The sequence below is a fragment of the Leptonychotes weddellii genome, chromosome 8, assembly GCF_054177405.1.
Source record: "Leptonychotes weddellii isolate Sample4059 chromosome 8, ASM5417740v2, whole genome shotgun sequence".
In the NCBI taxonomy this organism is placed as follows: Eukaryota; Metazoa; Chordata; class Mammalia; order Carnivora; family Phocidae; genus Leptonychotes; species Leptonychotes weddellii.
In genome coordinates, this window is record NC_138376.1 from 61,163,519 (window position 1) to 61,170,396 (window position 6,878).

The following is a 6,878-nucleotide window of genomic DNA, read 5'->3' on the forward strand; positions in this document are numbered from 1 at the left end:
GTTACTTAATTTATTGGCATATAGTTGTTGATAATAATTTCTAATAATTGTTTCTAGTTCCTTGGTGTTAGTCGTGATCTCTCCCCTTTCATTCATAATTTTAGTAATTTGGGTCCTTTCTCTTTTCTTTTGGATAAGTCTGGCCAGTGGTTTATCAATCTTATTAAGGTAAGTATATCAGGGTCTTTGGACACCATTTAGCAAGTAACTTGAACAAGGCAGACATCCCATATAAAATGACTTGAACTTAGCATAATACTTAGACCCTTTAAAAGTGAGAACAACTTTATTATGAACTATACTCAATGCCTTGTTTTCTATTAGGGCCATGCATTAGTTGAGTTGTAGCAACCTTCCTATTTATATTTTTCACATTTTCACATATTATAGTAAAACACTGCTTTGAATTCTTATTTCATGTCTTTGGTGAATCTATTCCCCCAATGGCTATTGTTTTGCCACTTCACAGTCCTTTATTCTGAGAGTATGGCTTCTGCTAACATTAGGTATTCTAAGTAAAAGTCAATTCTATTCTTGATTGATGATGCCCTGGGCCTAAACTTTCTATAAAAAGGATGACGTGCTGTTACTTTTCTAATATCCGCTCCTCTGTGATTACACATTTTGAACTCATATTAATATGTCTGCCCATTTTTAATGGACTCATAGATTAGTCCACTTGCATTTTTACTTCCAAACTACCTTTAAAAATTCATATTAAATAAATGTTCTTACCAGCTAGATTCCAAAGGGTGTGTGTGTGGCAGGGGGGAATTTCATTTATCCCAATATAATCTCTAGAAGATAACTTTCCTATCAAATGTGTCATGTGATGAAGTAAATTTAAAATGCCATGCAATACTGTATTTAAATATTTTAATGTCAAAATTACCTTATGATTAGTATGTCAAGAAATTTAAAAAATTATTGTAAAGGCTCAGGTAAGCCATGTTGCACATTATCTCATGTATATTACAGCTACATTTTAGGTAACAATATTTGACTCCCTTTTCCTAAAACTTTGCAAAACTGTGTAAAAATAGACAGAATAATTGGCATAGAAAGACAGAGTAATCAGGGAAAAAAAATACCCAAAGCCAATATTACAAGTAGTTGAGAATATAGTTTATATACATGAGAATAAGCTTTTCCTTAAACGCATGGATCACCACTACAAATGATGTCAGATTTCAAAGCTTCCTAACTTTATATCCTCAAAAGCTAAATCACGAAAGCAAATTTATAATTACCAGTAATAGATAAGCTTGCAATGAGTCGCTTTCATTTCATTCATTTTTAGTTCAGAACAGCAAGGAATTCCTAACCAGGTATTGATAATTAAATTCCTCCTCTCTACTTAGGTATGACCCTATTCCTAAAACATGTTTTTTGGTAAAAGCTTTTCAAGGATTGCTCAAAATGATGAGATACTTTATTTGGATATAGTTCTTTGTCTATCTCTCTCTCTCTCCACTCTCTCTGTCCCTTTCTTTTTCTAAAGGGCCTGACTTTAGTAGTGTTGTGTTGACAGGAAAAGAAAACCTAAATCACACACATATATTTTATTCTTTTCCTCTCCCTCTTTTTTACTGCCTGAACTCCAGGATTCATTTTCTTTTTAGTAACTCACACCATCACACTTTAAACCCTGGGACACTAAGGCTATATAAGAGTTTGCATGATGGTAACATTCAAATATTAAATATTAGGTGCTTGGGAAGATTTGAAGCATCTTAGAGTCTTTAAGTAATTTATTTTTCATACACAACCTTAATGGAAAAGCCTCTTCTTAAAGTAAATCCTTGTATTGGTTTCTCAGTTTAGCTCAGTTTCAGATCCCTTAAAAGGAAAAAAATCTCTAGCTCCTGGAAAGGAGAAATAATATCCTAATTCATGATAAAATAGAGGCCAGAACCCAAAGTTCTAGTTTCTTTTTCTGACTCTTAAAGACGTATGTGTATTTACTTTAGAGAAAAAGGGCACGCACGTGGAGGGGAGGGGCAGAGGGACAGAAACTCAGCAGACTCCAGGCTGGGCCTGGAGCCCCACACCAGGCTCAATCCTATGACCCCAAGATCATGACTGGAGCTGAAATCAAGAGTCAGATGCTTAACTGACTGAGCCACCCAGGAGCCCCTCTCTTTCCCACTCTTAACTAGATATGTAGACACAGGCCAGTTGCTTCAGGTCCCCAGGTCTCACACACATCCTGAAATTGACAACTCCATGATCCCACAGTCTATGTCAAGCTTCCTTTAAGTGTAGCAGTAACAGATGGTTAAGTCTTTGCTTTCGGGAGCTCATGATCTCATTGGGCACTACCATTTCCTAAAGAAAATTAGTTACCACATTTTATAGTCTTATTTGTTATAAAATGTTTAGCTCTCATTACCTCTGAGCAGTTGAGTACCTGAACATCTCTAGAAGCACAGTGATTTTCATATATTTTCTTTACCAAAATTATTTCAGAGAATTTAACAAATATTTATAATTCACTATTTTAAAAAGTGAAAGTCACATTTCACACCATGATTATTTGTACACCCACAAATTGTTCAATATTAGAGTGTTTTATAAGTTGAATATTATGTCACTAAATATTATGATATAGTAGCCCTGAGATAAATGGTTCACAACTTATTCTTTCCTTCAGAGCTCTAGCTGATGTTTCTATTGTCTGTCAATTTAGCTATGGGACTAAAGTTTCTAGCAAACAAGAGTCCCCAGTTACCGACTGCAACCCACATAGATCCAGACAGAGACACATGTCTACACCTGCACAGCCACATGTACCAAATGTGTGCAAACACTGTTTGAAAATGCTTTGCATGACAGAACAGTCTCACTACCTGCAATAAACTGGGACACCATTACCTATGAAGGAAAAGGAGAATCGCACATTAATGTTCTGAAGGAGCCATATTTAGAAAATAATGCTTGAAATGCTCAAGGACAGAAAGTCTCTCAGCATTTGTAGAAGATATTCAAGGGTAAGGCATTCTGATAAACTTGAGCTCAGGTGATCTGCCCTTCAAAAATGTTCAGTCTTCATACTGTCAAAAAAGCATTTTTCCCTTGCTCCCATGCTTTTCCTTTGCTCTTTTATTTTGTATATAATAATCATGAATATTGCATCATATAAAAAATTTTTTTTAAATCATCATGGTCATTTATACTTGTCTGCCTCATATACGAGTAACATACTAAAGCTTACTTTATATTTATCTATGAAGTGCAGCTCTTCTTCTTTGGAAAAGACACAGATGCAATTATGATTTGATGTTAATATGTTTCAGTGGACTATGCAAATTTCACAAGATAATTATGTCATTATGTTTATATATAACCAAGACAAAAAAAATTACTAAGACTATTCAAAGAACTTAATCTTTATAATTAAGTGCTTGCTATTATTTTTATTCTCTTATGTATTACCAAAGCACCCTTAATGCTTCTCTTTATTATGACACTCATCAAGCAGTATTTTTTTATGTCTCCTCACTAGACTAGAACTATTTCATAGGCAAAGACTTCACGGTATTTATACATTCTAATTTCTTTGTGTTATCTGAGAAAGAGAGATGATAGATTCATACATATATAGATATGGATTCCTTACTGTGGCTCTAATCATCCAAAATCAAACAAATGATAATCAAGCTTGATATCTTTTTGATCATCACAGTTAAGTAATGTCTTAAATAGTTTAAAAGCAGAAACCAGCAAACATTTAGGGATAAGGTTAACAAAATTTTTAAAATACTAAAATTGATTCTTCAAGGGATTGATTTAAATTCACATAATTTGCTTATAATAAGTGTTTACAGAACAGCTAAAAGGAGGAGGTACACAAGCAAAAAGGGAGAAAGGAGGGGAAAAGTAATCTTTAGTGACGGCTAAAACTCGTTAATCTAAATTGAAGACCATTGGGAGTAAATGTAAAGACAGTAACACCATTCTGATATGGGTTCAAAACACTGAAAGTCAGATAATGTAACTAGAAGTTACCATAAACACTATAAAATATGAAAATGTGAATGGTAAACTTGAAACATTAGAGCTGAAAGACAATTTCAGAACACCTTAATAATCTGCCAGATTTAGAGATATTGTCACTTTCTGTGTCAATTGTGATAATATTGTCACTGTCTTGGTAATGACGAGATGAAATTTCAGTATTTGAGGACATAGAAAGAAATGGACTCCAACTAAAGGGCAGATGCTATTTCTTTTTTTCCCTATAAATTCACCATCCTTCCAATAACTGGATATTTCTAGCCTTCCTTTCAAGCCCTCTGCTTACATGTGCTACTCTTGGTGTTTGGGAGTGGACCTCAAGGGATATCAACATCTTACACCTCAAGCTCTGCAGACTGGACTCTTCCTACCAATAGGAGAGGTTATACTAACCCTTTTTACTCTTCTCCTTGGGTAGAAATCATACCATATTATTTCATAGAGATTTCCCTTTTTCTTTTTTTATATAGCTGTATAGTTACATAGCACTCCATTTTGTGGGTACATTGAGTTTGTTTAAACATTCTCCTATGTATGAGCATTTTGGTTGTTTCAAATATTTTGCCATTACAAACAATGTTGCAATGTGTTTTTGTATTGTGGGAGGCTTATTGGAAGAGTAAATTCCCAGACATGGGATTGCTGGGCCAAAAGATAAATTTATGTGTATATATTTCTACATTTCCTTCCAAAAGGATTGTACCCATTTGTATTTCTACCAGAAATGTACGTGCATACATGCTTTCTCACAATCATGCCAACCAAATGTGTTACCACACTTTTTAGTTTTTATCAGTCTGATAGGTCATAGGTGACATCTCTGTGTGATTTTTAAATTTGTTTTTTTTCTAAATATGAGTAAGACTGAATATCTTTTCATATGTCACAGGGCCATGTATACGCGCATGTGTGTGTGTGTGTGTGTGTGTGTCTGTGTGTATAGCTCAAATTGACTGTTTTTTACCCATTTCTCTACCAGGTTTCAAGTGTCTCTTTAGGCGAAATTCACAGAAATGAGATTTCTGACTCAAAAGATAAATGAATATGTAGTTGTATTAGATTTTGCCAAATTCTCTTCTAAAGGGTTATACTGGCTTGCGTTCCCACCAGTAATGGGTGATAACCTGTGTTCCCACAGCCTAGCCAACGGAATGTGCTACGATACACTTTTTAGTATTTGCTAGTGTTACGGTCTGAATGTTTGTGCCCTCCCCCCTGCCCCAAATTCACACATCAGAATCCTAACACCCCATGTGATGGTATTAGGAGGTGAGGCCTTTGGGAGGTGATTAGGTCATGAGGGCAGAGCTTCATGAATGCGATTAGTGCCCTTATCAAGGAGGTCTGAGAAAAACCCCTTGTCCCTTCCTCCATAGGAGGTTACACGGAGAAAATGGCCATCAAAAAGGAAGATGAGTCTCACTAGACCCCAGATCTGCTGACACCATGGTCTTAGATTTCCCAGCCTCTAGAACGGTTAGAAATAAATTTCTGTGCTTTATAAGTTACCCAGTCTATGGCATTTTGTTATAGAGCCTGAATGGACTAAGACAGTCAGTCTGACAGGTGAGGAATGGTAATACATTGCTGCAGTATTATGCCCTCTGCTGATGGAAAATTAGATGGCCAGCTTCCACTCCAGAACACAGTGCAGGTGTATTATGCTAGACTCCCCTCACTGCCTGAAGCATCTCCCCAAGAGGTTCTTGTGTTCTCTCCTGCTAGCAAACCTCAGGCAGGAATACTCCAGTACAATAGATAGACTCTTATCACAGTGAACCTCAAAAAGTAGGTGGTCATAGTCTCCATGCCATTTCTCCCAAGATGTTGACATCTTTGCAAAATTACTTAGCCCCTGCCTACTCATCCACAAGCTCATAAACCAAGAAGTATCAAAAGGGGAAGATTTTATGAACCACAACATCTCCTGATATGCCCTTGTGCCAGGGCAATGACTTGTCTTGCTTTGACAGATATAAGAGGGGCAATCTCCTAACTTTCTCTTGAGCAAAGATATCTTTGTCTACCAGGAGAGACAAACAGCAACCAGCATCAAATTGATCACTTCTCAAAGTTCCAATATCCTGATGATTCCACTGGCCCAAAAGATGTCACCTCTAGGAGTGCTTTTCCATCATCAGGTGCCTCAAGGTTAAGTATTACCCTCCAAGAAGCTGATGGAGAAGAGAGGGTCTAATTATGAAATCACTAGCTAATGTCAAAGGAAATGATAGAACTTCTGAGGAACTGGGTATCACAGCCACTGATAATATCTGTCCTTAGCACATTGGGCTTTTCTAATGTAGACATTTGCCAATTGGTACAGACACTGAGATTTTTCCCCATCCCACGTCAATGCTCTTAGGCCTCAGGGGCTACTGTCTTCAGTGAAGGAGCAGGGTAGGCTCTTTGTTCCCTGTCAGAAACGGCACCTTCCCTTGGCTCTCCCCTTATCCTACTCAGCAAGCTCTGGATACCTGGCAGCCCTGTGGGATCTGAGCTATTTTAACCCCTCCTGCCCTGATGTAGCATTTACCACTCTCAAAAGGTGCTGAGAGATCAGAACAGCACACAGTTACTTCTATAAATAGATAATTCCAAAATGGACTCCCCCCACCTAACAAGTGAATCGCTTCCCAGGAGACTTTTTAATAGCTCAAATAGTGGAGGAAAGAGCCAGGAAAGAAGACAAGGGGAGAAGTTTATAGATGCACTGTGACATAATGCCTTCTAAATGTACTGGTGGCCAGGCATAGTGGCAACCTGCCTGCCTATTTCAATTTTGATCAGTTCTTTATTACTTAGTGAATATACAGTTAATAAAGAGCTAAGATCTTTAAATCATCCAATATTCTTGCCAC